Source organism: Octopus bimaculoides, chromosome 19 (assembly GCF_001194135.2).
Source record: "Octopus bimaculoides isolate UCB-OBI-ISO-001 chromosome 19, ASM119413v2, whole genome shotgun sequence".
NCBI classification, from domain to species: domain Eukaryota; kingdom Metazoa; phylum Mollusca; class Cephalopoda; order Octopoda; family Octopodidae; genus Octopus; species Octopus bimaculoides.
Window position 1 is genome coordinate 15,068,211 of NC_068999.1, and position 7,093 is coordinate 15,075,303.

Here is a 7,093-nt window from a genome sequence, read left to right on the forward strand (position 1 = left end):
TATTAAATTTTGAAGAGAAAATCCTTCAATGAATATATTATATAGAATATAATGAATATATCATATGAATACAAATAAATTTATTAATTAATCAACACGTCAATCAACGATAGTTTCATTTCTCAAATAAGATAAAAATTACAAAGCACATCTAAGAATATTCTTTTGCATTTTAAATACCTTATAAAGAAAATCATCAGGGTTTTCAGAGGACAATAATGAATACATTAGGATACTTTCAGAATATACATTATATATCAACATGTTTTGTATGCATGCATTTTTAGGTGTGTTTGTGTGTGTGTGTATATACTCATGTGTACAATTATTCCCGTTATTTCAATTTAATAATAGTAATATTAATATAGATTAAATAAAATATGACTAACTTAATGAATTAGAGAAAGTAAGAGTTAACGAAAATGAAAATAAAAATAAAATTCCTGTTCATGGAATGAAATAAAGTAAAAGTGAAACAAAATTTAAACCTATGTTTACACATGCGTTTGCGTATATGCGCCTACGTGCATTCATACAAGTATACACACGCACGAGAGCACACACACACACACACGCACACACACACATACACACCCACATACACACACACATACACACACACATACACACATGCGTTTTCGTCTTAAGTTATTATATTGGTGTTTAGGTATGCAATCATTATGGTGAGAGGTTATTAAAATATATATCATCTATATTTATCTAGAAAGGTATATTTAATACTTTTGTTTGCTTATGTTTCTATGCTTATCCACATAGATGTGTGTGTATGAGTATATCCTATCTATTCATATATATATATATATATATATATATATATATATACACATATATACGCACATGCACACACACATAAATACTCTTACACACACACACACACACACATATATTTATACATATATGCGCGCGTGTGCGTGCGTATGATTTATATATTTCGTTCTAAAATGATTCCAATATATCTTAACCGTATATGGATATTATTGAAAGTAATTGTTTTAATTATTATATTTATTACTAGTTATTATTTTATAAGATCACATATTCATACATTTAGATGGTGTACTTAATATTCATATTTGGGCTTACTCTATACATTTATGTTTATTACGTGGATTTATTTGGTGTATTACATGATTAAAACTGATTTCATTGATAGATATTTAGTATTTTCATCTCAATTAAAATGTATAATGTTATACAGCTACTTAATACGGGTCAATACACAATTTTACTATTACCATTATTATTAAACTGAATGTTAAATAGTGCATAATCTAACGTAACATGGTGTATGTTATTTATGATTATACAATGGTAGCGTTGTAAGTAGAGGTATACTAAACTATATTAATTGTACCTAAATTTTAATTCATATCTTCCAAAAATGTGTATTGAAATTAAGATGCATTATGTTATTTGGTTAACAAGTGGATATCAATGCTCTGTATTAGTGTTATTAATTAATAAGTAATATTACAATTATAAAATACATATTTAAATATTACATAGTGCAATGTTGTATACGTTATATTTATTTATGCTAATATCCTAGTAAGTTTAATGTCCATATATATAGAGAAGGCGCGTGTGTATGTGTTTGCCTGTGTATTTGTTTGCGTGCGTGTGAGTTTGTGTGTGTGTGTGCGTGTGTGTGTGTGAGTGTGTGTGTGGGGGGGGGAGAGAGCGAGACAGAGAGAGAGAGATAAATGGATGAATAGGTGAATGGATAAATACACACATGTTTGCGTATGTGTGTATTAGTAATTTGTTTTGCTTAACCACTCCTGTGCCAATGAACCCCCGTTCACATCTAAGACTATCTTCACCCGATTAATATAAATGCTACTTAAATATCCGAGTAACGAAGCGAGGAATTTATCAACTTTTTTTCAGCTTATGCGGAGTCATTTGTAATGAGATGTACCCGCACACATATATACACACATGCACATATACACTTGTTAGAGTACTAGCATTTTTACAAGTAAGTATACATATGCTTGTGCCAGAATCTCTGTCTATGGTGACACGGAGGAACGTTCATCGAAATGAACAAAGACTTTGGACAGAAGCTGTTATGAAAACAATATTGTTAGTATTTCACGGAAAGAATTTGAAGAAATAAATAAATAATAAATAACAGCTATCTCATTGAAACAGATATTTCCATCTCTACAGCCATAAAAGTAAAAGAATGCTTGTGCCATTAGATATACTACCATATAAGTTCAGATAAGGGTTAAAGAACACCTCTGTCGTAATGTTTCTTCCGTCAAAAACTACCGACGGAGATGCCACAGACAAGACATCGAAGTTTCCATTGAAGCTGCTGGGAGAAATATTGGAAACTTGAAAATAATGGAAGCTAATTTAGTTAAGTACATTGTGGGAACTAATAACATATCTAAACTTGACGCAATTAAAGGATACTACGTCAAGTATTAAAGGATACTTCCACGCACACACACACACACTACAGAGCATGCTGTAAAAATTTTTCTCATCCACACTCTGTAACAAAACGTATAACCTGCTGAAGCTATTCTTTGCAGCCTCCGGAACACCGTGGTTCAACCAGATATTCAAATATCAAATACATGGACAGACTCACACACGCGTACACGTATAAAAGAGGCACCTTAGATGCGGTTCTTTTATACGACAAGGTTGAAATGCAAAGTGGAATATATTTTGATAGAAAACCGTAAATTAAAACAGTTGAATGGAAATATTACATCAGATAACGATGTAGAAGACGAGAAATATACATCATTTTGTGCCACAAAAATTATGGTGTTCATACAGGCCTTCTCAGTGTATGACAGTGTCAATGAAAGTGAATAAACTAAATCCAATTCGTGCTTTGAATTACAGTATTACTTGTTCTTCTGTTGTTCTCATTACTTATTTGGTCGGGGATAAGAAGACTTTCTGACCACCCTGTACATTCTTCCATTGTCTCCCCTGATGCTTCCAATATGTATACGTGTAATGATAAAATGAAAATAAGATAGCCAAGAGAATTTAGTAGTGAATTTATGAAAGTGTAACAATATGAATGATTTGAAGAACAGTAAAAAAAATAAGTAGATTGATTACATAACTTATATATTTCCTTCATAAGGCTTCATGGAGAAAATTGTGTAATTCAAGAAAATTTGATCCGCTTTTCAAAAAAAAAATTACGACGCATCAATTCATACACATATTTACAAACACACACACGCACACACACACACACACACACACACACACACATACACACACATACATACACACACATATATTCATATATGAGTGCGATCGTGTGTATGCCCAGGTATGTATATATGTGTATGTATATACGTATCTATACATATTTTTCTATTTCTGAAAATAGCAGTCTTATTCAAATATACTATGGAAACATCGGTGTTCATTTGCTAGAGGATCATTTGTCTTGCTTTATGTTATAAATTATTTTCAATTATTAAGCACATATAACTTCTGGCTAGTCTTACAAACGAAACTTTATCAGAATATCATTATCTTTCCTGTAATGATTGAGCTAGAGGTTATATTTGACATTGAACAATATTTTTTTCTCCGTAATGCTATGGAGGGATTCATACAGAGATCTCCTAGCCGTGACCATTTTACTGACTTGAATATTTTTTGTCCATAGATTATATACTTAGAATAATTGTCACATGATGTATCCTGCTGTGAAAAGGATAATATTATATAACTTGAGGGAGATAAGTCTACTATTTCTAGCAACGCAAACAGTAATGGATTTGTTAGTAGGGAGAGAATGCAATGTATATGAAAATTCAAAGTAGTCGGCTAATTATTCAAACATTCAATTCTATAGATTCGGTCTGTTGAGATATTCAAATTGATTACTGCCTTCATTTTTGAAGTAGGAGATGAAACAAATGTACGCAGTCTGTATGGAAATGATATAATAATAAATAATCCATATTTTCAACACGAAATATGATTGAGGCACAAGGTTATCTTTGATGTGAGGAGACATATATTATATGATAACTGAAATGGAATAATCTGATTATGTCATATATAACAATAGAAAGTCGCGAAAGGTTCACAATGAGTGAAAATCATTTAGAGACAGCGTTAATCAATAACTTCTTAGCGATAAATGTATTCTACAACATGCATTAAATACACTTTTTTGTTTATGAATATATGTGTATGTCTGCCCGTCTATGTTTGAAAGAGTGACTGTGTTCCTATCACTACAGTCTCTTGCATTTACAAGATTTTTTCATAATGTTTTGTAGTTCTTCACTTCTTTATAAAGAACTAACATAATATTTCTCAATACTTTTTGCTGTCATTTTAAAATACTTAATTCATTATTTTAAAATGACAAAATTAACATCAGCCAACACTTTCCAAAGTGTCCATTGTCATGCACTTATATTGGACTCTACCACCATGATTTCATTATCATAATGAAACTTACGTCCAGGGGAAGTGATGCCTGTACACACACCGACATAGATCTCTCTCTGCCCTGTAACTCAGAGCTTATATTATGTCTATATAGCTGCATAAAGACATTGATTGCAACACAATAACAATGTGTAAATGTTAGTACTCTGTAATCTACTAGAGATACAGGTGAGGACGTGATATTTGAGGAATATAACAATATAAGTTTCTCAACATGTCGCACCAAAACTGCAATAACAGAAATGTAGTTCGAGTTATATTGAGGTACACTCTTTTCTTTTTCAATTACAGTCGAAATTTTGCTGAGAGTTGGACGTGCCAGTCGGAAACTGAGTATGTCTCCGTATTTAACCCATTCCTATAGGCTTTTAGCAAGAGCCGAAGTATAATTTTGCAGTTACTTAATATTCTTTAGATAAAACCTCACCTTGAGCCCTCCATGTTGATTATTTATGAAATAGAAGATACTAAGAAGAGGAGGAAAACAATATCACAAATGTCTATGAAGAATACTCAAATGAACCCTATGTTTACATGGAATTGAAGTAAATTGAATTCTATCAGAGAGAAACATTGGTCAATGAAATGACCAACTTCAACATACTACTTCATAGTTCAATATGAATAACAATGGTACATAAATGTCATTCCAAATCTGAATAAATACGATATTCATTTATATTGAATATTATTAGACGAAGTGTGGGAATGATAATGCGCGAGTTGTGCCATTTCGAGATCTTATCTGGTGTTAAGCGATAGCCATACTGTCAAATGAAATTTTTAATCACCGTAATTGAGCAAATGGACGTAAATAATTTTCCAATATAAATATAATCTTCAGTCTTGAAAGTATGAAATATATGCTTTCGTGTTTATGTGATATGAAAAAGGCAAAATGTATAAATCATTAAAACCAAAAGTTTAAGGCATCGTCAGCTTGAATGCTCTAGAGAATGTGTCGGGTCTACTATAAGGTATTGAGATATTAAAGAAAGAGACGGAACGGTTATTGGAAACAACCAGATCTATACAAAATCCCAAACAAAGCAGCCATAGCAGCAGTGAAAATACGAATATAAAAAGAACCCAGATAGAAAAAATAGACACTGACTTCAAGAACAAAACATTTTTCAGATAAGTGAGAGATAAGAGGTGGAAGATTAGAAATGCATGTAATGCTACGACAGACAAGAACACTACTATACGTATGAATAGATCCGTTGTATTTTTTTGCTGAAAAGAGTATTTTAAACAGCTTCCTCCCATCTCTCACACAAGATGGATGGTGCAAAAATTCGAGGAAAGATAGCAAAGCAAGAATAAAACAAAAGGAGTTAAGGAATAAAATCCAGAAAGCCCCTGTTGTTTAAAACATCACAGTTGAAATACTAAAAGTAGAAGTGTATGTTTAATATGTGATAACATTTAGTATTTTCATGAACTCTGTGAAGTCTCCAAAAGGTTAAACATGTAGGTTGAATTTATCAAATGATAGCAAGCGAAACGCGTGAACTAAATTCGTTTTCACTCTTGACGTTACAAAGAAGAATGTCAGTAGAAGTCTGTAGAAATAATGAAAATAATATCGAAGAAGCAATATTTTATAGCCAGATCGATACAAGGGTGAGATACGTTCGTAGGCTGACGATGAATGAATGATGCTGGAGCTGTGATGTTTTGTGTGCATTATTTTCAAATATTCTTATAAGTAACTGCTTATTTTTGTTTCAGTTTTAGCTGTTTGTTCAAAGAAAATTTCAAAAGTAACTAGTAGCGAATTCTGTTGCAATTGAACAAAATTTGGCATCGTGCTGTTATAAAGTAATGACAGGAAAACGGATTTAGCACTCAAGGCAATTTGTGCACAGATAGTTGCTACATTAGGGGATGATATCGCAGGTTTATTAACAATGTGAAAGTTGGCAGCTGAAATTCAGAGAGGAAGGGATTGTCTTGAAGGCGACCAAATGTCTGGACACCTTGCAGCTGCTAACATCAAGAAAAAAAAATAATTGATCATCTTCACCACATGGTGATGGATAGCAGGTGATTGACTATATATATATAATAGTCAATGTTATTAGAATATCTCATGAGAGAGTTGTGAATATTTTGCTCAATGAGCTTGGCATCATAACGACTGCTGCTCGGTGTAAGCCATATTTCTTGACACCTGATCAAAAGTGAACAAGACTGATCCCCTTTCTCAACAGGAGCGGTCGTAATTGCCATATTGGTAATTATGATAGATTCTTTCGTGTCAGAAACAATTCTTATAAATCAAGAGTTTATGTTGCATGGATAGAGTTTGTGTATATACGTCCGACCGATTTTGCAACATCTGACTATCATATATACCTCAACATGGAAAAGCACTTGACTGAGAAGCAGATTTGCAGTTATGATGTCATATCTGCTGTTGAAAACTGCTTTACCGAACAGGATAACATTTTCTTCACCAATGAGATTTAGTAACAGCAACACCGAACGTTATCGACTACAAGATGCAGTACGTTGAAAGTTGAACAATAAATCTTATAGTGGTCACATTTCATAAGATTATCGTGGTCAGACTATGAACTTTTCATCAGATATAGCTGCAGTTGTATAT